This window comes from Apis cerana, linkage group LG13 (assembly GCF_029169275.1).
Source record: "Apis cerana isolate GH-2021 linkage group LG13, AcerK_1.0, whole genome shotgun sequence".
Lineage (NCBI taxonomy): Eukaryota > Metazoa > Arthropoda > Insecta > Hymenoptera > Apidae > Apis > Apis cerana.
The window spans coordinates 6689402-6715956 of NC_083864.1; the positions used below are offsets into that span (position 1 = coordinate 6689402).

The 26555-nt window shown below is 42.7% G+C and overlaps 1 long non-coding RNA gene across 1 annotated transcript; it reads right to left on the minus strand.

Annotated features, from left to right (window-relative positions):
* Positions 1-14234: 14234 nt before the first annotated feature.
* LOC133667148 (uncharacterized) lies at positions 14235-26257 on the minus strand. Its single transcript, XR_009832326.1, has 2 exons — positions 25023-26257; positions 14235-14380 (listed from the first exon to the last, which is right to left on the minus strand). It is a non-coding gene; the product is annotated as an uncharacterized LOC133667148 (long non-coding RNA).
* Between the last annotated feature and the right edge of the window lie 298 nt (positions 26258-26555).

Sequence of the window (26555 nt, forward strand, 5' to 3'; positions counted from 1 at the left end):
CCTCGAATTCCAGCGTGGGCGGGCACGTCGAAATGGCTCGTCTCCCTTCGACTGTAAGAGCGTCTCCTCGCCCCAATCCTCCTGGTCCTCGTCCTCCGCCGCCACCTCGACGGCCACCACCTCTCGCCTCCTGCATTAAGCACTTCGCAACGACAATTTGCGATACATTTGCAAGTGCGCGCCGCGACTTCATATTCCATTCCAACTCCGCGGAAAATTTCTGGGAAGGCAGACAATCTCACGGTGACTGTGTGCGCGCGCGAGATTACGAACGAGAGAGGGGGAGAGAGAGAGAGAGAGAGAGAGGGAACGATTCGTGGTCCACTGTATCTCCGCAGAAAGTGTCTCTGATCGAACGATTCCACGGCTGGCTGAAGCAGTTACGTTTTTGCCCTGGCCGACGTTTTACAGCGTCATGGTTCTTTAATCAACGCCGACCAACCATCGTATCGTTCAACGATGAAAAGTGTGTTTTTAAAGATCGGGAAATGTCGGTGGGAGGGATCGATCTCGGGTTCACGGGTCCCGGACAATGGTCGAAACTATTAATTTATAATAAAGTCATTTTAAGTCGACTCGATTATTAAAGGAACTTTATCAGAAGAGTTTTGAATTACAGAACTCGTTTCCAGTGCACCGAAGCATGAGCCCACGAAAGCGGTAATTTAAGCAGCGAGTGCGTTCGTGGATCGTTAATTAGGATCGTAACTTTCCAAGTAATCTGGAATCGCATTTCACGGTGGTACCGATGTGCCGCGCACCAAGTCGATTTATCAGCGAGGCCGACCGTTGTCATGGGGATGCGACCCGCCCCCTTAAACCAACTCGCAACCCCCATGCAAACCATGCGCATGGAGCCTAGAAAATAATCCCGCTCTCGCCGGCGAAACCAACCAGAAGTCGTGGCCTTTTTTTTTTTTTTTTTTAAAAAAAAGAACGACCCGACCCGAAAAATATATATTTCACGATCGCGGTCGTAGAAATCTTTTTAGAAGAATAGCCGACGTTAAAAGTTCCTTAACCGCGTTTAAGCATCGCCGATAATTTCTCACGAAAGTCGGCCGCTTATCTGCCGGTAGAATCTTCGTTCGCACGAGGATTTCCCAAGATAAGTATCCGAGACAATCCGTGTCTAAAAATGTTGCCTGGATTTAACGTTAAAAAAGGTTCCACGTTCTCGACGTTTTCTCTTTCTCTTCTTTCACCGCTGAAATTTTCCATCGCCATCGGTTCGACGGAGTCTCGCGTATCAATAACATCCGAGTTAATTGATCACGCGAAAGCGCGATTCTCGCGTGGAGTGGATGATGAATCGGCAAACTAATTAGAAGACACCCGACGAGAGCGAATCGTTACGGATTCAATAACTCTTTCGCGAGGTATCTCGCGTTCGAAAACATCTCGTCCCTCGAAAATCGTTCTCTCGCCGATCGAAGGACAATTGCTTCCAACCTAATTACCTTCCCTTCGCGCCCCGTCCAATTTTGGCGCACGAAGCGGCACTTCGCCTACGCGAGGAAGTCGGTCCCTCGGTCCGCGCATCATACATTACTTTCGACTTCTTTTTCCTCCCGTTGTTGTTTCACCAGCTCTCCCACGACTCGCCTCCGTGAAAGGTATCCACGGCACTCCTACTTAATTGTTGTTTATATCAAGCAATTTTTTCAAGCCTCACCGACTAGCGGCGTGTATGCACTCGTAAAGGCTAATGCGTGCACGTGGATCGCGTTTTAAAAGCGAGCCTCTCGTCTCTCTCTCTCTCCTCCGCCGGTGGCTTCCCTTTTGTCGTGTAAGGCCGCATTTTTAACCTCGTGAACCTCGCTGACGGTCGTCGCCTCCTTTGCATCCCGACGTTTGCAAACGCCTCTCTCTCCCTCTATAATCTCGCAGAAGCGAATGAAGTGTTTCCTTTCTCCGCGTCGCGATACTCGCCTTTTGTCCGCTCGCTCTTTGTTCCCCGGGATTCGATATAAAACTCTCCACTCTTCTTCTATCCACTCGGATGTGCGTGTCTCCAATTATCCTCGCGAGATTATTAATACCGATTACCTTCTTTCTCGTGCGTATATTCCTCTTCGTCCCTTTCGTTCGAACGAGTATCGTGCAAAAGGAGTATACGCAAGGAATGATCTTCGTATATTCGTCCAACGACGTAGACAAATTCTATCTTTTCGAAACATAGAGTTCCGTGGAAACGGAAGCGCGTTTCATCTTCGACAAGGAGTGCCACCTTGCACACGGGCGAGAAGAGTATCCCGCTGCGTGTTGTCGGCTACCTACCTACCTATCTACCTACCTACCACTCACCATCGGTGAGATCTGTTCGCCTAAGGCCCCGCATTTATCATCGTGGGACCACCTCCGGTGACACTCGTCGCCATTCGAGATTAACGTTAGATGCCTCTCGTGGAATCGATGGTGCGCACGTACATTCGACGGTGCCATCAATTTTTAAAGATATACACCGGCAAATACCATTATCCCTGCATCGATATAACTCTCGATTATTTTTAACTGTTGTGGTAGAGCGTGCGTACAGCGGACGAGGCCGACGGATATTTCTTTAAACGAGATATTCTAATAGCGTTTAATAACATTGTTGCCTCCGCCTAAAAACCGGTCGCCGAACACGGGGACGGAATCGCGGCAGAGATTGATGCCCGACAACACGTTGTTAATTCTTTCTTCTTTTTTTTTCTTTTTTCTATATATATATATATATATACATATTCCAGATATCGTGTATCGTGTCGTTACATATACGCGTACAATTTCTAATATGCATAAATAAGATTGATGGGCCCCACGTGCACGCCGGAATTTCGATGGGACTTCCGTGAACCTTCAAGCTCTTACCCCTTCAAGGGCGGAACACGGGCGATGCCGCGAGGTTGGAAATTAATTCTCCTCCAAGGATTTTTCATTGTCGACGTGCACACAGTCACGGACGGTTGTTTTCTCGTTCCATGGAATCCAATAATTACGAGACGGTTCGTAATACCTAGTCAGACGTTACGTACCTATTCCTTGGTTTATTTCATTTTTCCTTTTTCTCGCTATTGGGTCGCGGATTCGCGTAAGGATCGGTGCTCGAGGATAGTGGAGAAAACTGCCAATACTCGCGATCGTCCAGTTTTTCCCCAACGGCTCCCTTCCGGTCATCGATGGGAAAAATGTTATTGGCGGTAATTAAACGTCATTAATTTCGCTTTATTGGGAGTTGTTTGACTCGACGATATTTTAATATCCTCTTTAACCGGAATTCTATATCCGTCTTCGATGTAGCCAGACTCGCTTTTATTTTTCCTTTTCCCTAATCGTTATTATTCTCCTCCTATCGGCGCGTATTTCGATTTTTTTGATACCTCTTAACGTTACTTCTCCTTCGCTTATACCATCTTTTATTCGTATATTTACGTAGTTGCAGTGGATCAAGTCTGAACAGGAAATATTCCTTTATCTATTTCGAAATGCATGAACGAAGGAAAGGACCTGAGAGATCCGAGAAATTTTAAAATCCGCGATAATAATGGACGAGTGTAAGAGCCGTCATTACTCGAAAATTTTTCCATTTTTTTCTTTTTTCCCCCCACAACTCGAATGGAACTCGCAGAATCGTTCCTTTCTCCGGGCGATCGAGGCATAGGTTTGCAATCTCGAAAGGTGGCAAGGATCGGATCAAACAGGCGGTAATAAACACAATTACAAATTTAACGCACTGTCTCGACGGGCAATGGAATCGTAACCAAGTTGCATTCTTCCCTTCGATGTAATCGTCCAACGGAGATCTCTATACGCAAATGAACTGCGACGAATCGTGAAAGAATCGAACCCCCTGTCGCGGTATCGTTGAAGAGGAAGAAGAGAGAGAGAGAGAGAGAGAGTCTTTCAGAGGCAGATAAAAAAGAGGGAAAAAGAAGGACGGTCTGGTAGGTGGCTATGCGATGGTCCAGCAACGCGAGAACAAAAGAACGACGACTTAGTTCCGCATGGATCTTTCACTAGCGGTGACGCTCGTTCCTCATCTTGCTCCCTTTCCTGCTCAACCGCCTCGTGTTTCGACTCTTTCCAAGTCTATCATCCCGCGTTTCCGCCGCGAGCCAGACGCGCTGCTGCCCGCAGAGATACGCCGATGATGATGATTAATCGTCCTACCTTTGTCTCGCGATAATGAGATTTTCGTTTGCGCAATGCGTCCACCTGTGAGACCGTCTCTTTTGACCCGCCACTCGATCCGCCACTCCCTCTCTCTCTCTTTCTCTCCGTGAATTTATTCCGCCATCATTTATTTATAGCAACTGGCGCGGATTCTAATGTACAGAGGAGTTGAATTTAAACGAAGGTGTCGCTCGTTTTTTGGCCGATAAAATCGTTTTTGGGGGCGGAAGAGCGACGGCGAAAGGACAATTTGGGGTAAAGTTATAAAAGTCAGGAATATAAGAGTGGAATGTATAGATCTGATGCTACTGTTCGATCGTTTTCACGGATTGAAAGAGGCAACGGATTGAACGGACGATGTTTAAAATCGGATTCATCGTGCGTGAAACGAGTGAAAGGTAGTTTTAACCACCGACACGTACACCAGACGAGACGAAAACGAGAAGTTAGGGAAGCGGGCATGTGCGTATAAAGATATACAATGGAGGAGAGAACGCAAGGGAGCGTGGAACATTTGACTACGGGCTGTCAGAGTGTCAGCCAAGCCCATCCTCTTTCACAACGTAGGAAATATTGTAATTGCCTGCGCCGAGTTTCCTCTGCGACATACACCACCCGAACGTTAGTCGATCCGATTCCCAAGAGGTTCACGAACCTCGTGGCCTTGACCAGTAATAATAATTTCACGGCATGCCATGATCGTGTCGCCCATTATTATTCGACTCGAGATTAAAAAAAGGAGATATATCGGAAGAAAGTAAAAATTCAAAACTGATACAACAATTCCGCGATATACAAAAAAGAGAGAGAGATGATTCGAGCTAATAAAAGAAATTTAAAAATCGGCGCACTAATTTCCCTATTGTGCGCCGTCTTGGAGCAACAAACTGCTCGAGATTTCTTACGAAAGCGTGCGTTTTCTTCGTTCCCATAGACACGGGTGTCTCTGAAGAAATGAGTCGCACAAAAACGGACAGTGAACAAAAGGAGGGGGTGAAAAAAAGGGGGAGAAGAAAGAAGGACGAGAAGAAGACGAGGAAGGAGGAGGAGGAGGAGGAGAGAACAGGGAGGACACGAAGAACACGGAATCCGCTTGTAGAGGCATGTCGCAGGCTCGATTGTTCTCCTTTTCCCGGCCCTTTCCTGAATCGGGGCTCGCGAAGTTAAGAGATTTGCCGGCTTGGCGGGCGCGAGCAAAGCGATTCCTTCAGCCCGGCAATCGATTGTCCGATAATATCGGCCTCATTTGTCAACCGTGGCGAGCCGTTTAAATGCAAATAGAGTAAAGCGACCTCCACCGCATCGCGAACATCCACGAAAATCCGGTGGATGGAAATTCAGAATTTCGGAGCCGTCTGACAACTCGATGCCTTCGTCTACGGTGCTGCAAAACTTGTCGATTATTTGAACGTCCAAGAAATGTATTCTTAACGTTCTTTTTAAAATGATACAAAATATATTTGTATCTGCTTCGTTAATAATATGTAAATATTATATTAAATGTAATTACGTAAATGTTACAGGAACGTATTTCTCAAGAATTTGAAGGATGCTGTGGATAGATCGAGTTGATTTGCCCGTGTGATCTTTCTTCTTAAAAAGAAATTCCTCCCTAAAGTATTACACGATCTATCTTAAAATTTAATTACAACATCCTCTTTTTCTCGTCATTTAATATATATACCATAATGCTTAATGTAATATTTAATGTAAGTACTGTATTAAATATAATTATGTTTGCGAAAATGTTACAGGAACGTACTTCTCAAGAATTTGGAGGATGCTGTGGATAGATCGAGTTGATTTGTCCGAGTGATCTTTCTTCTTAAAAAGAAATTCCTCCCTAAAGTATTACACGATCTATCTTAAAATTTAATTACAACATCCTCTTTTTCTCGTCATTTAATATATATACCATAATGCTTAATGTAATATTTAATGTAAATACTATATTAAATATAATTATGTTTGCGAAAATGTTACAGGAACTTCTCAAGAATTTGGAGGATGCTGTGGATAGATCGAGTTGATTTGTCCGAGTGATCTTTTTCGAAGGAATTTCTCCCTAAAGTGTTACACGATCTATCTTAAAATTTAATTACAACACTTTCTTTTCCTCATCATAAATACCAAAATACCGAGAGATGGTTTTTTTTTTATTTTCCACGGAAGAAAACGATTAAGCTTCTCCTCGTCAAGTTTAGACACCTGTTTCCTTCTCTTTCATCTAGAGCGGGTGACTCGAAGTAATCTGCAGTCATTGATGAATAGCATCCTATAAAAATAATAAATTATCGCCTCAGAGGGGTCTCTATTTCAAAGAGGAGCCGGCAATTGTTGCTCGCCATGTGTACACGGCTACTGTTAATTATATTGTGCCGGTGCCGTGAGCCATAGCGCTGCGTGGAGCCATTATTATTCGGCTCTACGATTCAAACGTTCAGGTTAATTATTCTGCGAACAACATATCGCGTTATCTTCGAGATAGCGAACGATCTTCGTGGCGAGGATCGTTTTTTTCTTTTTTTTTTTTTTTTTTTTTTAGAAGGTTTTTGCCTTAAATGAAGGCAAAAAGGGATTTTTACCTATTTTTCCAAGGTCGAGAAAAAAAAAAAGTCAGATAATCCGATTGCTCGAATAGGAAAAGTGGAAAGCGTGACTCACGATTTTGTCATCCATCGTTTGTCTTCCCCTCGCTGGCTGCCTTCTCGTTCTATTGTTTTCTTATATTCGGAAACTAGGGAGCGGTCGATGGGTATGCAGATTTTGACCTGTCCGAGCGTTACGAATTTCTAGTTCCCCTGCCCAATGTTAAATTTTCCTTCACTTTTATCGTCGCCGCTTCCCTCCCTCGAGGACGCCAAAAAAATAATGCCAATGAACATGTAGCGAGACGATTTCAGCAAATGGAATGGATTTCGAATCTTTGATAACCTTCTCAGATATTACAATTTCCATTATTACGTTGCGGAATCCATCGTTCTTGAGGAGCAAAAAAGAAAAAAAAAATGTGAAGGCAACGAGTATTAAAACCGCGCGACGATCAAAATTCTCCTCCTCCTGGAGTCAAATTACGTTTTCCAAGAGGTTTGAAAGTGAAAGTTATCTACGCTCGACGAATTGGAATCGGAAAAGATGAAGTCGAAGGTAAAAGACGGGGACGAAAAGGAATAGAAACTGGGAACGGCGGCGGCTCGATTGATTGCGTTGCAAGAAGCGAAGCCTTGCCTTCCCACCGATGGGTGGACAGATGGACCCACGGTTACGTGCTACAGGTGCTGGCCAAGAGTCGTCCTCTTCCCTGATCCCGCAGGAACGCAAGCTCCGCGATATCCTCCTATCGGTACCGCCAAAGCGGGGGAAAGGGACATCACCACTTTTTCTACGTCCCACATTCCGGCCACGTCGAGCATTGCCGTGGATTTTGCTTTCCGTCACTCTTTCGTGCTCCTTTGATCGACGTGTCGATACGCGTTTCCTCCAAACTTCCACCTATATCTCCATCCACGAATTATTTAATGGTAAACGTTCGGTGTTATGGAACGAAATTCGGCACGTTTTTTCTCGTCGACTTTTCTTACATCTCTCTCAAGAGCAAGGAAAGAGCTTCGGTCTTTGGATTGATTCGCGCGATATATCTTAAGAAGTGTCTCGCTCAGATTTTCGAAATCGTTCTAAAATTGAATCATCCGTGCGCGATACGTTAGATTATATTTAACGGTGAAGACTTTAAGGCAAAAAACATGAATCGCGATGTTACGACGGATTAGGTGAAAAAAAGATTCAAGAGATCTAAATTTCACTTGGAATCTCACTTCTTCAAAACTTGCGTGTCCATCCATCGAAAAATATAATTCTCGTTTCCCAGGAATCGAGGTTTGTTGGCGAATCGAAAAGCGGGAAAAAGAGGGAATTGATCGTGTGAGAAGGCAGGCCAGGCGTGTCGTCACGCTCAGCTGTCTCGACAGGGGGTGAAGTTCAGTCCGCGAGGACACCGAGATGAATTGCGGAACGAAGTCGAGAGCGTGGTGCAACTACAAAGTAGTCGGAGGAAGCGAGAGGGGGACGTTGGTACGCGATGGAGAAAGCGTGGTAAACGAAGAGGGAGAGCACGAGAGCGAGATATAAAGGTATTCAGGGTGGTGAAGGTAGAGGCGGCGGCGGCCACATCAAAGCGTCCACCGACTGCCGGGCTTTGGCTTCGACTTTCCGCGCGTGTTCCCGCCTGCGTGTGCGTGCGTTGATGCACGCGCTCACGGCCCTCTCGTGAGAGAGAGAGGAGCCGAGCGGAGACTGGCCGGGCTTCGACTGGAGAGCTTCGATTCCGGTCGAACCGGTGCGCTCTGTGGCCGCGTGCGTACGATCCCCGTGTCCCGTGTGTGCGTGCACACGTACGCGCCCCGTCCCACACGCGCGCGTTCTCCTTGCATTCGTCTTCGCTACATGGAAAGGATAATGTCGCAGCATCCTTCCGAACACCGTGGAACGACCGTGTCGCCACCGTCTCCGTGGAACCTTTCCTTCTCCCTTCTTTTTCTCTCTTTTTTCTTCTTTCTTCAATCTTCCTCCTCCCCCTCCCCCTCGCCTCCTCGCTTCCTCTTATATCGAGCCAAGCGACTCACGACTTATGGCCGAGACACATCCAGGAAGGAGCGCGTCCAGTTGAAACACAATGAATCCGGACGAAATATTCTCGGTATTTTTCAGTGACTCGAAACTTTTTAGCGAGTCGAAAATCGTGGACGATTACGACGCAATCCCGGGGCTGTCACGTGGATGAATATTTGAATATTTCGCCGACGGTCCAAGAAGCGCGGTCGAGAAGTCGAGAGCTCGCGTTGGTTAAAAAATATTTTGACAGCGCGATTTCTACGGTTGTCGTCGTCGCTCGTGAGATAATATATATTGAAACACGGCTAATTTGAATTTCAGGCGAATTGAAAGGTGCCGTGTGTGTTTGTCGCGGTACGTGTCAAAAAGATTGCGGTAACGCGCGGCCAGGGAAATCGTAACAATAGTAATTTACCGTAATAACTCATCCGCGTATAGAAACACTTCAAATAATGCGAACCGTGGCCGCACGGTTGTCGAGAAATCCTAGAATTTCCGTTGGTGCGGCCAACAGCCGTACGCCACCGCCGAAGAGTCGTATTTTCTAGACTGGTAACGATTAATGACAGGGTAAACTTACAAAATGACCCTACCTCTCTTATTTATTATTCGCACGCTTGTCATCGAGATGCTTCGAAGATTAAAATATTTATTATACGCCTACGATACATTTTCCACGATAAGTTTCATTATTGCGCGTTAAATTATTACGCGAAAATTATTCGGCTCGCGCTATTACTCGAACAATTAATTTCAATATTAATTACGATTCAATTATAGATTCTACTTGTAGATACCGATACCACAATTTCACCAGAAATTTAATATATACCTATTATATACAAATTAACGTTCTCAGAGAGGTTATCACCGAGATCGGAGGTGAGAAATCAAAAAAATACGATCGTTGATCAATCTCGTAGGAAAGGAAAACGATTTATAATCTTACACGAGTGATACGAGACGCGCGCTTATTGTTAATTCACCGAAACGAGGAGAAAGGAGGATAGGAGTGGAGGAGGGGGGGAAAAAAGAAGAGCGAAAAGACGGGGGAGAGAGATTCGTAGATAGAAATTGACGCGAAGAGGACGCGATCCTGACCACCACGGTGGGTTACTCCTGATCGTAAAGTAACCGAGGCGCAGAAACCCGACGAAACGTGCAATTGAAGCGTCGAGCGAGCGTGATTACCGTCATCAGCGAAGTTCAAATACCGGTGTAAACGCTTCGCACTTTCGACTCCCTTGGATATGCGATTGTGCGAGATCGTGAGCGGCTCTGCACTTTGATCGGGGACCCGTATTACGAGGAATCGTTCGCAGCGCTGTTTCGAACAAGGAGAAAAGAAGAGAAATTGAAATCGCTTCGAAGTGTTAAAATCATTCGAGTCTCGCCGATAAGTTTCTGGGGACGATTCACCGCATAGGCGTAACGATTCATCGTGGAAATCTGGTTTAATGTTTCTCTGATATCTAAAAGGAGAATCGATGGGTTTCAGTCGAGGGAAACAAGTTTTATTGCACGGTGTTATCGAAATTCTAAATTCGAAATTGCATGTTGCTTGTACGCTATGTACGTGTTAGTTTAACAAGGATAACGTAATGGATCCGTTAAGAGCGTGGCGATCAACTTAAACGCCGCTCTGAATTACACGAAGTTAATTTTTCAGTTATTCCTGGCTATAATAACGGCACGATAAGTAATAACGGTAGAAGTGCAAAAGAACCATTCATTTGCTAAATAGAAGACATTATTGTTTCTCATTTTCTTGTTCTTTTTAATATAATCGACATCCAGCAGGTGATAATTTTGTATATGTACATATTTATTTTAATATTATAGTGTTTTTTAACGTATTAGCTATATTATCGAAATAACTGCTTATATTTATTTGTTTGTTTATTTCAGTTAATTAAATTTGATACTTTTTAAAAAATTTGTCATTTTTATCATAATTAGATGGTATTCTTCGCTCAATTAGCGGAAGAGTAGTCGCTAACTATGATACTATCTTCGCCATCTATTAGCACGACGGCGAACTTTGCGCTTCAGACGTGCATCGTGGCGTCCTCTGAAAGCTTTTCTTCGAAACATTTTCTAAGAAATAGTGGGAAAATTATTGACCATGATGAATAAACCCTTCCAGTAATTTCTTTTGGATATTTACGTACGTAAGTAAAAATTTCCCACTTCCATAAAACGTAAAACACGTTTCTTTCATTCTATTCGTGTTTCGGGGAATCTAATTAAAAGTTTTTCAAAAAATTATTAGATTTCCTAACACTATTGGATAATTCATTGAATATATAACCTATTCGAAATTCTTATTATAAAATAATGAATAAATATGTTACAAATTAATGATAAATTTATAACAAGTATTGAATTTAATTGAACAAAACTAAGTTTTATCGTAGCTTGTACGTTTTATTTACTTCGTAATCGACTTATAAACAGAAACTCAATTACTCGTTGTAGTCTATAATTCAAAACTATTTGTTCGAGTGTCCATTACTTAGTTACGATCATCCAATTGCTCTCTTTCAAACGATTCACACGAATCACGCAATTAGCGTTCGTAAACTATTTAATAATATAACGGTTAATATATCGGGAATATTAGCCGCTATAATGATAACCTTCGCGGAAAATTTATTGTTAATTATTCTCTTCGAACGGTTACACGTATATCTATTGTACGTCTATCAGGTGTCGACAAGTAAATTGACAACTAATGGACATATTACACGTGCCATAATCAGTACAAAAATTATCCCAGCGTTGCGATGGTGTTAAAACCTCGGCCATATTTAAATTTCCCCTCCTTTCCTACTGACACATCGTAACAACAACACTACCTGATATTACGTAGTAATTAGGTTATCTCCGCGATCGTCAGTAGCAATTTTCTGCCAGCGTTAATTGTAGTAAAATTTAGTGGCCCTGGGAATGAAAAAATTGTAGTTTTTAATGTATGGCGCTATTACAGATTTCATCTCTTCGTCCACTTCTGTCAATCTTAAAACATACAAAATTAACAACGCTAACGATATATATGTATACAAAAAACACTTGATCGATCTTATCCGATAGCTATTATTGAATAATGTTCTTAATCTTTCGATCAAAGGTTATGCAATTTCATAACTCTCGAACAACTACGATATACAGATCGGATGATTTCACTTTGATATTCATACTAAATTAATTAAAATAATTAACGCGTAATATGATTTTATGTGTAAACATTGTATAAAAATATAATATATATAAGATATATATTACAGGATTTCTATTCATTTTTGTAGATTTATTCCATTACACGATTCTACGTTACGTCTACCTGGCGGAGCGACTCACTCGGCCAGCCATTTCTGCTCACGGATTTTCAACGGCAGTTCACCTTGAAAAGTACCACCCATGCAATTCTTTAAGGCTCGTGCAGCACCGTGGCTCACTATGCCGCCGCGTCATGACGACCGAAAAAAAAATACAGGAACTGGCATTACACGAGGTGCGCATAAAGTTCCATGAATTATCGCGTGGCTCGGCTTGCCCCAAGAGTGCGGGACTTACGTGTTCGGGGAAGCAATGCTCCTGGTATGGCCGCAAGATGGGCTAGAGTTGCCGATCTAACCTATACTTACCGTCACTGAGATAATCTAGCGCTGCTCTAACCCACTGTAATCCGAGCGCCGGCTAAGTCGTGTCGAGGGCTCCTCGATCTCCTCTCTTCCTACTTCATCTCGCTAAATGTGCTTCTAGCACTTGTATCGAGAAAAAATTCAGCAACTAGCATTTTTATATCGGTAACTGGCCGAATACGATCGAATTCAATCGACTACTACTAAAATTACACTAAACTCGTGTTCGTAATGTCGAACTTTAAATTTTGTTCCCCGATAAACGATTTTTTTATTCCATTCTTTTATTCGTTCTAATTCTTGGATAATTTTGATACAGATGATACGTTCCACGATTCATTTAATCCCGTTTATAAGTGGATTTCAAGAACAATTTTGCGATCCATACGTTAGAGACACCGTGTAGAAGACTGGCAGTGACCTGCACGGGGTCTGTAGGCCGTGGGTGGTGTGGTATTCCTATGGGTGAGGACGGCTCGACCAATGGGAGTCAAACGTGGGTGGTTGTGGTGGTCTCGGTTTTCTCAACGGCCTTACCTTTGCGTGGGTGTAGGTTGCACGGCTTGCAAGATGCACCATCTTTCAAAATGGTGGCCGTGCCCCCCGTGTCTCGCGATTCTCTTCGCCCGATATGGCCGTCGTTTCTCAAATTCCCGACACGTACAAAATGCGAAGGTAACCGATAAATTGTTTCCACGTGCGTAATGTAACACGTAACGAAACGTTGGCGCTCGTGGGAGAGAATTGATTTCTAAGAAGCAATACGATATCGAGCCAACATGCGCGGTCTCGGCCGATGATTTACCAATTATTAGACGATGTTTACGATGTGAAAATGAGAAAAAGAATAATTCTTGAACTACGGGACGCAAACCGTGATGAATAATATTTCTTTCCAAGGAAACACGACAGCGTTATTACCGCGCCATCGATTATTGATTTTTCTGGTGTGAAGTGAAAATTACGATCACGATGGCGGCAACAATGGAGCCGATATATGAAGACATCAGTCACGAGCACTCAGCAAGCACTCCCGTTCGATCGTATTGTTCCACGCTACCTGCGCTATATGCACTTTAAAATATGTAGCGTAAAACAAAATTCATGTTTCTAAACACAAATTGACGTTCTGCCGATTGAATCGTAAACATCAACGTGTTAGCGGCCGGCCGGTTGATTGCAAAATTGCACTGTGTGGATAACAATTTACATCCTCGCTTTCATAGACATCAATTTATATCAAGCCAATCTGTTTTCTGCTTCTTTTTTTTTTTTTATCAGCCTGACAATTGTCGTGATTATATTGCTGATCTATATCTATCCATCATTCACACTATTGTACTACTCATCGCGATCGATGAATACTTCGAAAATAAATAAAATGTTAACGTTCGGCGATGAACGAAGAGAGATCCAAGTGAACAATTATAGTCCAATAATTAAATGAGATCATCCTGGATCGACCACCGTTGTGTGGCCCATCCCGTTGCGAAATTTCATGTTTCAATCTTGGGTTTGAGACTGGTTTCCAGGAATTTTTTCGAATTTTAATTGCACCTTACACGCACGGAACACGGAATTCGTTATAAATAAACGATCCATCTATCACGATCGTGACATAATAGGCTCGCGATACAATGTGTGTAACGACCATGCCAAGATTAAACCAGATTGCCATCGTTTTAAGTGTTAGCAGCCTAAATTTTTCACGCGTTACCATCAACATTTTCTATTCCTCTTTCCCTTATATCAATAACGAGCGGAGAGGGCCGGAAGTAACGATATTAGAAAATTCTTGAAATCGATAAATGATCGAATATCGTGTACAAGATATGCTTTTATTGTTGAACAAATCCAAAAAAAAACGTTACTATTACAAAACTAATTCCTTCCACTTCGATTATCTTCGTGAATCTTAACGAATCCCATTAAGATCCTCGCCACAAGGCCGGATGGATGATGAACATCTGAAACAAAAGGATCTATATCAGCGAACTTTGTAACGGTGATCTTACGGAACTGAATGGCCGAAAGCGCGCGTGCACGCGATTTTCACGCGCACACGAAAGAGAAGAGGGGGGGGAAAAAAAAAAGAACTGCATCTAATTTTCAATTCCATATTTTACCGTGGTGGACTATCGAGCCACCAGCGAATTGTAATTTATCTAATCTCGATCTACACCGACGCACGCTTCGCCACGGCACACGTTTCCCGATAGGCCGAGGTTTTTTACTTTTGCAAGCCGACAGAACGCCGCCAGAGATGTGAAACTTTGTGGTTCCTCCCCGGATCGAAAGGAATATTAGAAACGGTTGGTCGTGACTAGCGGCACTATCGATGGAACGTCCTGTAGAAAGCTGCCAACACTTCGACGTTCCCAGGCAAGGTCTTCGCCATGTCGGTTCCTTGGAAACAATTACGCCTCGTGGCTTGTAATAACGAACCGTTCTTCTGGAATCGTAGGTACATTTGTATATGTGTAATGCACACACATACGCATACACACACACACAAAAACGTATTTTCCACGAGAATATGTGGAAGCAAGTGCGTGCTACGATGATGGATAGGATCGTAAATCTATTGGCAGAACGCATTCTCTCATCTTCGACATCCTATCTTTTTTTTCTTTCTTTCTTTCTTTTTTTCTATCTTGTTGCGGCACGTTCGAACCCCAAGGTCCGCTAGTTTTGAGATTTATCGCCTTATAACATCGATACGCCGAAGGAATTCGATCTACGATGATACAGAATGAAATGTGGAAGTATAAAAGTTGCTATGTAATCTTTTTGGAGGTTTTGATATTGTTTCTCGTACCCAACTGTCCTTTTCGAACATAACTAACGTTTTAAACAAAACGATGTATCATATGATGTACTATTACGATAATAGGAATGGAAGGTTTTTTACTTTTTAAGAATAATAAAATTATTGGGATTCTGCCATCCTAATAACACAGCCGGCTGCCACCAAACGCAGCCTGTCACTCAAACACAAAATCGCATGTCGCGAATGTATTACAGAAAATATCGGCTGTCATTTCTCGTCAACAATTCCAAATTACCAACGTTTCAAAACAATCATACGATCGATGATAACCAAAGAACTAACGGTTGAACACAAAAATAAGTCTTCCAAAATCAACATCTGCCGCAAAATTACGTACGTATTCTTTTCTTCCCGAATATATATTTCAAAGATAAAAAAAAGAATAAATAAATAGAAATGTTCCCTAGACGATAGTTGGATAAAATGGTATCTTTTTCCAGACTCGCCATCTTGAAACGCTACAGAGATAGCCAAACGTTGAAAGAAATCCATACACCACGCGGGCCGAACTTTTCTTACGCAGGATCCGTAATAACCCAATAAATCAGAGTAGCCTGCCGGTGCAATTAGGTCCTACGGTTGGAACTCGCAGAACCCAACCCTTCTCGTAAATACTGCCCTCCGCAACGGAGCAGTATCTTTTCTGCTCTCCTTTTTCTTTTCTGCCCGGCCTTTTTTCTCGCTGCTCTCACGACCCCGGCGCAAATCGGAGGAAGTTCGCGTACCCCGTTCACCGGGGTTGTCGATGATGTCTGACTGCCTCGCCTTCCTCCCCCCCGCACTTAAAACCCTCCACGTTTCCTTCATTTCGATTCGCTCTTTTTTTCGCCCGGCCAAGAGGCTGGCCACACTAGTGCAACCATGGGAACCAACGTTAGAGAGTTTAGAGTTTGGGGAGGGGGTTTAATTGCCACCGAGCGATCTGTTAATTCCCAAGTGTCAGGTTGAGAAAGCAGGCTGAGAAAGAAATACGAAGGCACGCAATAAAAGAGCAGATTCAACGGGCCCGTCCCACATGTACGTCACAAGTATACCCGTGCGGAATACGCGTATACACGATTTCGCATGATGGATGGATGAAAATGTCCGACAATGAGTAAGATACATAGGGTAACACCTCGTATCTAAGTGGAAAATGCAATAAATATCTGGCCGCGTTATCTGGTCAACCTGTTACCGCACGAGTTAAATGAAGATCGACAACGCTCGCATGTCTATAACTGAAGGTATAACGTCGGTTAAGTGACCAAAATTACAGAGTCATTACACTGTATTGTGACATTTATTACCCTCGGATAATACCGTGTCATTTAACTGCCAATATTACCGTGCATCTTCTTCACCGTCTTGCTAAATAACGATTTATCCTATACCAATATTGGCTAACGAGAGAAAGATAAGCCAATTAGACACGCGTTATGCATTTTGATCAATTTTTCGCGTTGGATCGTAAGTGTGGACACAAAGGTATTCGTTCATCGTTTCGAAACTGTGTGTAAATTCCTAAATTCAGGGTTTTTTCAGGGATGGTAAATCTAAACTTTGCACTGTTTGGATTTGCAAACGAGATTTTACCGGCAAACGAGATACAATCGAACGGAATCGCTAAAAAGTGAACGCGCAGCATCAATGCCGGTCAACCCTAACCTCAAATCATGCTGCATACGCCTTCGCTTTTGCACGCGGCAAATAAAACGAGCGGCAGTCGACATCGAAATTATACGTATAGATGGCATTGATGTATGGCCGAGCGGGTTTTGATAGACTGGACGGCCCTCACGGCCGAGTATAATCGCGCCGCAGCGCATCGTTTTCTCGCCGTGCTCGGTTAAGTCCTCCATTTTGATTCTGAACTCGGGTAACCTCGACGTCATGGTCATAAAGGTAGCTGATTATCATTGCTGTTATTCCATCAACATTTTACGAATGAATTTCGTCCCTTCGTATATATATATACCCTCATCTTTCTCTATCATCGGTGAAAAATAAGAATAAGACTATAACTGTAACTATAAATATAGGCAGACCTGAACGAAATATCATAAGAAACACGAGATAAAAAGAATCTAAATTTTAATTATACGATGAATAAGAGAATCCTAATATAAGCCTCGTGCTAATTGCGGTAATTTCCTTTTGACTTTTCTAAAATTTGGATTCAATTAGTTAATACTCCTCGGCACTCGAATTATTGATATAAGTAAAAGGGTTGAACGATACTCGCAAAAATATTTTCTGTTGGCGTGCCTAACGCAGGTAAGACCGCAACGAGCAACTCCGTTGGAGGAACTTCGGCCTCGGGATATAAATCTTCCGCCGACAGATGCGCCGCCCTCAACGTTCACCATCGACCAACCAACCGACTAGAATTTCCGAGGGTAACGCCCTGAAAAACCAGACTCGCCTTGGATGCCCATTGCATTTGCATGTCATTTCATAAGCGATTACATCCCATCCCAAATCTATCGTAGCGTATTCAAGGAACGCAGTAACGTTTATCTTGCGCACAGACGTTGCGTCACGCACCTATCCTTCCTGTTTTAGGCATTAAACTCTTTCGTGATTATCAATTTCTACACGCGCAGCACATGGCGTAGATATTAAAACCACGATCTCAACGAGAATCCCAACTTAGTATCGTATTTCTTCTTTGGAATCGCGTGTTGCCTAGGTTTGTCTGCGAATTCGCGGAGAAAGAAAGGAAGGATGCACATGCGTGTACAGTGGCGTATTACGTGATGTTACTTTGACGGCATAACGCGAACGGTATATTCCTCGATAATTTTTCCGTATCGCGAAATACACACGCATCGCAGCAGCTCAGTTGTCACGAATGGGAACGGAACGAAGGCTCAGCCTAGAGCCTAGTAGGGATCACGCGATCTCCAGCTTCGTTCCGGGGTTAATCTCCTCTCGCGTTGGCGATAATTTCATTAGTCTCGTTGGAGGAAAGACACGGAGAAGGAAATGCGAAATATCCCTTCCTTAGTTCGAGAAGAAATCGTGTTTGTTCAAAGGGTGTCAACGTTGATAATCGATATTCTATATAATTATTCCACATAATGGGAATATTTTACTCTTTTTACTCGATCCTGCTTCAACCCTGCCATTGTACTTAAGACCCGAGCCACGATGAATATTCAAGAGGGGAACGAGCTCGATCTCTCTTTCTCGAGCAAACCCTAACTCACGTGTACTCTCCGATTTTTCATTATACCGTCCTGTCCAAGATAAAACGCGGACGTACAGCTTCCTGGCGTCATAATTCTCTCCCTCCTCCTCCTCCCTTCCCTTCCCTTTCCCTTATGCTTTACTGCGTACATTACTTTTTCATCGATCCGTGATTTATACACGCTATTATTTTATTTTCATACACATAACGGCTTTATACTTTTTCCATAACTCTTTCCTCTTCCATCGTCGTATTTCCATTTTTTTTCACCAACCAAAAAAGCTGTTCGAAAATATTTTTTAAGACGAAAGAAGTGAATTTTATTCGGTTCGGACGCCATTTTATTTCTGTCGGTTCGTATGCACTCGCGGAATTTTCGTGTGGCGGGCGATCGTTCAGGTCCAGCGTCGGCTTGGAGGTCGTGCATCACCAGAGTCTGGCAGGATAATAGCTCCCTCCTTCGAGAAGTCTTATTGCCGGACCATGCGCCAAGTGATTGATAGGCACCGAACTATAGAGCAGGGTAACGTGATATTTCGAGACTTACACATACGCTTTGGTAAGCGTAGAAACGCGTACGATCTCGAGATTTCTTCAACATATGGAAATTTCTCCGAGAAATCGATCTTCATGTTCCAATCTTCTCTGAATTTAATCTTCGAAGGAATCAAAGAGTATAAAATTTCTTTTCGAAGCGTAATGGAAAAATGTATAAATCGTGATCTTTTTAAGGTTGATCAAATCGTAGGAAAATTCGTAAGGGAGAGCAGATAAATAATTTCCTGATTGACAACAAATTTTTTATTATAGAGATAACGATAAATGATTGTTTTGTTTTTCGAAAAGAAGAAAGAAGAAGGGGAAAGACACGAAACTTCAAACGTGGTTGACACAAAAGAAATGTGATCCAGAGCTTGGATTATATGAAGGGCGAAGAATATCAGTTCGAAAGTATATAACATTAAGTGGATTGGTCAGCTGGTACCTTATTTCATTCCGTACGCCAGGTGGAGCCACGCAACAGACTGTGAATACCACAGACATTTCGTATACCATTATGAAAATTGCATTCAAAAGGTGTAACTCGTGAATGTAACGAGGAATTATTGTGCATATGGGAGAAACGTGCGAATAGCGTTTGACACGTGATTAAAAAGATAAGAAAAGAAAATTAGAATCAGGATAAATCATAATTGTGAAAAAAGAAAAGTAATTTTTACCCACGATTATTTAGAAAATTTACAAAATATATTTGTTTCAACCAGTTATCATTGCTATTTCAAACTGGCACGCGTATCGACCTGGGTCTAAAGCTAAGTTCTAAAGCTGGAAGCTATCGCCGGAAACCATTCTTCGACCAGCCGCCCTCTCCGTACCCTTTCCGGTGCGGAGACTGTAAATCTTTTCCAGCACGCCAACCGACACGAGTCCGCCCGAGTCCTCGAAACTGCCCTATTTTCATCGTTCTATCGTTCCTCGCCCTTTCCACTACTACACTCCAAGTACTTTAGATCGCAACAACGATCGGTGAAAGGTTAACAGATACCGCGAAGAACTACGCCCTTCGAACGAAAGCAAGGTGTTCTTGTCAGTCCGTGGTAAACTATACCGTGGTTAGACGGTTTCGGCCGGGTAGTTATGAATGTATTATTCGGTTTCGCTTTCGCTTCGATGGATCGGTTAATACCAGGTATCACCAACTTAAAGGTATTTCTAATTACACACAAGACCGATACACAATATTTCTTACGCCTCTAATCTTTAAATGAATTCAACAAGTTACCTTTCCATTCATGAGATCGTACAATTTGACGATCTCAATTACCAAGTACATTTAACAAACTTACTTCGTCAATTTTATTTATAACTTTTAAACGAGAATATCGAAATCGATTCGAAAATAAGACGAACAACATGACCTATTGATCGTGAAAATCCATCTCTAACGGTTCACTCCCGACTCTCATTACCGGCTCGACCTTCTTCCACCGTGATTGCATCGGCGGTATCCGATCTGCGGTCATGGAAATAACCATGCATCAACCCTTCACGGCGAATTGGTCGCATGCCTTGCGGTCGTGCAGCTCGCGAGGAAGCATACAACCCAGAAAACCGAAACGTGCCGGATCGATCTGTGTCTGATGACGCCAGACGCCATATAATAGATCGGCTGATATATACGCACAACCGACTTTCTTCCCTCCCCATCCCTCACTCTCTTTGTCTCCCGTTTCTTCAGGGGGTTTTCGTGGACGTTTGGGTCGCGATGCCTCGCGGTGGCTCTCGCGCGCCTCACTGGCCCGGAGGGGCCCCGAAAAACCTAACCTCAAAACGCACACGGATAATTGGGGATAATGTCGGGGTTGGCAGGGCCCCGTAATTGCACGAGGCCAGGCCCTTTCGAGGCTTCCTTCCCTCTTCCTTCCCCATACCCGTCCGTGTACCCCCCTCAACAGTTCCTCGTTCCTCTGGCCCCTTGCGCTAGCTGTCCGTCCGTCCATCCGTCCGTCCCGCTACGTCCGTCTGTCGACCGCTTTCGCAGAACCCCGATAATACCTAATTCGTCGGTTTGTTTCGTGCTGCCGTGTTATTACGCGGTCCTGGCCCCGGCTTATGCGGGATCCGTCCATGATCCACCGCGAAAAAGACAAAAGCCGCCTCTGACCTCGAAAATGGATCTCCGAGACACTCGCTCACGTTTCGAGGATCGAATTTGACCCAACTTGCCTCGAGCGTGATTATCTCCGCTCTCTAACGCGTTAACTTTTACGCCCTGGTGTGTACTGTGCTACACCTGCTTGGGGAAATGATCTATGGGCCAAGCATCTTCTGCGTCGAACGATTCCATCCAGAAATGGAAGATGACCGAAGAATTGAACTTTGAACTGGTCAGTTGGGATTAATCAGTGATCTCTGTTTCCTTTCACGAGGAGATGGGTATTTACTCGTGAAGAGCGTGAACTCGTGTTTTGATATTTTTCTTAATATCGAATCAGAAGAATGTTTATTGAATAAACATGTGTCGTCAGTGGTAAAAGATTTCCGTGCATGCAATCGTTGAATCGAAGAGATAATTTATGTTGCGAAGTACAAATCTATTGTTTGATTAGTGTATGGTGTCAAGATTGCAACCTCGAATTACGTTGTCCCCATCAGATCAAGTTTGATACAATTATCCAATCCACGAACACGACGAGAGTAAACATTAAACCTCCTCTGTTTTCACGCGCAACTACTACACGCGGCACTATGTTTATAACATGGCCTATTAGCAGAGAAAAACTTTGATCTTGCGTAACTTGCAGATTTGATTACTCGTTTCAACTGCACGGATGCAAGGAGTAGAAAAAGCGTGAAATGTCAGACATTAAATTCAGGGCTGCGAAACCAATTGAACTTTCAGGTTAAAAAGTTCCCAGTTTCCAATATAAGTGTGGAAGCATTGCATTATCGAAGTATAACAAATAAAAAATGATAAAAAGAAGATACGATATCTATGATATGATAATCAATTAGATAAAACATTCATGACAGAAGAATACACCGAGATAATCATAAAATTTTTACAGACTTTAGAAGACGAAGAATGAATCAGATCAAAGTCGAACGAGTCAATTTTCGTTTTAATAAAAGTTGAACAAACATTATGGGATATAAAATTTTATGAAATTATAATTATAATTGAACTAATATCCCTGTACTTTATACGAGATCTCCATGTAGTAAATAAAACGAGTTTATCGAAATTTTATTTTTCGATACGTTCTCTTCACTTTGTCGATTCGACTGTATCGATTATTCCTGATCGAAATCTACGAGGTCAAAATCCTAAAAAAACTGTACGTATCTTCCCTGGAACCTGGACACATATCGGCACATTCAGGCTATCATTATCCACATCTGCCGTGGCTGTCCCAGAACAGAGCCTGTAATTACTACATCGCCTTAAACGATGTATGTTCTTTCATTCTTACATCTCGGCCTTTGTTTCCACAACTTGGGGGTCATCGTATCGTCGTTAGCGTTGGTCTAATTCGAAAGCTGCCCATTTATACACGAATGTTTCCTCAAGAATTGACCGAACGTTCCTTCCGATTTCCTGGAAGTGGAACATCAAGGTATTCCATTGGCTCCGCTTGGATGAACAATTTACCACGATTCTGTTCCTTCCTCTTTCCGAGTTCACGTCACCTCCGACGGATAAATACAGAAAGGCTGATTCTCGATCGCGAATCTTTCACGTCGTGGCTAGGGTCGAAGGTCGTTTCGAAGGATAACCTACGGACGAATATCGCGAAATTTTTAGGAAGAAGCGTCCTTGTTGACGGCGAAGGCCACGTTTCTAAGACATCGATGAAATCAAAAGGTGGAAGGATCGATTCGCCCGCGGGGGATATCAAAACCCGTGGACGGGCTTTGGTACATCGATCGTGAACAGGAGTCCGTTCGATAACTAGGAGGATCTTATCTCGAGGGCTCCCAGTTTCGACGGTCCTCGTACCTCGAACTCTTTAAAAGGTGTATCCTCGAGGGGCGATCGTGCTTTGAGGGCGCCGCATCGCGCCAACCACGCCTTCTCCACCGTTATTTACCTCCGTCCTTTTCGCCCTTGCAGTTTTATTGCCTCTTTCTTCCCGTTTTTCAACGTTGGTCCAGCAAGCCCGGGAGCGATAGATATCCTCGCCATCAATAAAGATCCGACGGATTCACCAATTTCACTGATCCGGGCGAACAACCGCAAAGAATCGAGATTTTTTCGCTTTGCGACGATCGACAGATTTTACATCGTTTCTTGCGGTGTTGGTCACATTATTCGAAATCGCAAGTTGAAGATTCGCAGAGATGGATTCGTGGAGAAAAGATTTCTTACCGATCTTCTTCTATTCGAGAAAATTTTGATAAATTATGTAGTTTCCTTATTTAACTGTAATCACGCGGCAAAATGTATTCGAAGACATCTTCTCTTGGGAGGAATGCAATTAGATAAATAAAGAAATATGTGTTTTATGCACAAGTGAGCAGCATTGTGTGCCCGTGCAAGCATGTAGTTTGCAAGGAGTATAAATCTCCCTTGACAGTGATGCCTGCGCCAGAGGCGAGTTGGAGGAGTAGAAGAATTTATCTGAAGGATAAAGCAAAACGAAGAATATTTTTGTGCGGTAGTTAGCAGTTAGAATATAAATTGGGCATGTTAATTTTTCATCATCCCTCATATACGACATTAATAATTATTTTGGAACATTTGTTAATCATATTTTTTTTATGAATTTTATTTCACAATTCAAAATTTTAAATCGCAACTTCCATTTATAAATCTTCAACACACTCATAATTTAGAATATTATTCTACCGCCATTTCTTAATAATTCAATTATTAAGAAAATCATCTTAATAATTCAATATTTTATGAGATTTTCTTCAACGAATCTTTCAATTTCACACGAGTTTCTTTCACTTGCAACATCACTACTTAGAAGTCATTGGGGAAAAGAATTGCGTGCACCAAAATGGCGGCCATTCACATTCACAGTATATACGATTCAACTAAGTACATCACTTATATAAAGAATAAATACCGGAATGAATAAAAAATGCACCATTTTTTCAAGTAGACACTCGAACCACTTTAACGTACACACCGTACCCTTATCTTTAACTAATCACTTTCATCTATATAAACGAAGAATAAGAAATAAAAGATATTCGCAACGTGGATTTGGTCAAGGACGTCAAAATGGCGGCGATATAAATGAAACTTGATAGAGTCCCAAATGAGGATACGAACGTGTCGTTCCTCGGAAACGAAACAGAATGAATTTACAAGAAAATAAGATGACAAAAGAAACAGGATCATTGATCCACGGTGAAGAGCGGAGCACACAAGACGGGCAGGTGTAACGCGCAGCGGCAGTAGACACCAACTGATCTCACATAACAACGGCCGATAAAATTGTTGCGTTTCCACCAAAAATTATCCTCTTTTTTTCCCTCGCGGTATAAAAAGTACAAAATTGTGGTAATTTAGCCCCCACCGCCGTGACGGCGATGCTCCGCTCGCTGCTCGCAGGGAGGAGAGAGGCAATGAGCGCGCAAGAATGAAAAAGATAGAAGAAGCAACGGAGAAGGAGACGAAGATAGAAAATGTTAGAGACAGAAAGGGAAGAAGAGGGGCGGGAAAAGAGGAAAACAAAACGAGGGCCTTTCGCCCATGAATACGCCGCACTAACAACACGGGACAATTATGGTTCAATATAGCTGACGTTAATAACAATAGCCGAGGCGGCTTCACACGATCAGCGTATCCTTTTCTTCCTTACATCCCGAAAAAAATACATTATGAAATATTTTAAAAACGTGTACCATATTCGTGATGTGCACCAAGCACGCGTTTCACATATTATATGCGAAAAAACGTTACGTGCGAACGTTTAATGTACGGGAATCGCACATCGATGAAGCAATTCACCGTACGTATGTACAACTTATAAAAATAATATATCATAGTTTATGCATCGCGACATCGTTATCGCGTGCACGTTGTTATGTTATTACAATTAAAAAATTATCCATCTATCAGAAAAGATACAATACAATATAAAATACTTACCCGCGTGAAATTTTCTGCGAATCAGTTGTTGATCAGCCGATGTCAATGCACAAAATCACTTTGTCACGCGTCGGAAGAAATCTCACAAATGATGTTCGATTTCTCTAGCACGGGAACTCTTGTCCTGTACTGTTGCTCGTGTGAACTCACCCAATGCTTAAGCCACCGAGAAGGGGCATATACTATGAAATTAGTATAATCACGATCAAAATTACTCGCACCAGCCTGTGCTGGAACCACCAACCGCCGGTCAAATAACCCGCCCCGCCATCGCCAATCAGCGATCGCGAGTTGGCGGCCATCTTGCGCGATACAGCATGCGCATCGGCAGCTACAAATTACTGTAAAAGTGGATAATCTTTGTTCACGAGGTGCGTACTGTACTAGTAAATAGATAGTTACTTAGTCGCTCTTTTCTTCGTTTCGTTTCAAAAAACCACGAATAATCTTTTAGAATTTTCAACAAACTAGTCAAAATTATCCCGTACATGCGTAATATCGGTTGAGCACAACACTGTATTTGCATATGAAATAGAACACAGGCGTGTGCAGATTTAGATAAGATACATAAAGTCTTAATATCGCGTATCATTTCTTTTCATTTAAATGGTAATCCATTCCATTAAATTTCCTTTGAATCTTCGTATTTAGCATTGCACAGAACGGCTGCATTATTCTGTCGCGTATTCAGAGAACTCTTTTCTTTCCGTGTTTTCGACGCACGAAAAAAAGAAATTGCACGCAACCCGAGACCGCGAAACGTAATCGCGCGTTGGACTCTCTCACGCAGGCTGGTACAAGGTTGTCGTCTCCCATTTATATGGTGAAACCGTGCACCATATAATTATAAGAACAAAATATTTAGACTCGTCGTTGTAACTTCTTTGTGGTGGTAAAATAACGGCAGCATTCGCACGAATCTGTTCCAAATTTCTAATTAGAAGAACTTGATTGTTTATCTTCGTTAACACTGGGAGTATTTTTCGCTGAAATTAGTTAATCACTTTAATACTCTAATACGTCTGTAATTAACTATAAGCCGTTAGCCGATACGGTGACTGACACTCGGATAGTTTAAATTATGTAGCACATTTTCCTCATTTAACTTGTCGCAAACTAATTAACGACATCTGATAAGTCATTTTCTCAATGTCGCCCATGTTGATATATTCTACATGTACGCAATATGCGCATGGATGCAATTGGGTAGGTATATATTCATCTTAATGTACACGCCTCACCCGTAGGGAGTTCTCGAAGCGCCGTGTTACGTTTCCTTACGTTGCGTCACGTGGACTGGCCCCCTGATTATAGTCGTTAATTATCGGTGGTTGCGGCTAACCGAAATTAGAGGATTCGAGATCGCTACTCCTCTCATATTAAGAGTAAAAATAAGATTACCACAGATCTCTTACTCTTTGCATAAAAAAAAAGAAAAAAAAGAAAAAAAAAAACAAGCGAATTCAGCTTCGCAGAGAGACGTAAGAGAGGAAGTTATACGTTGTTCATTTTTGATCATAAAATCAGAATTTC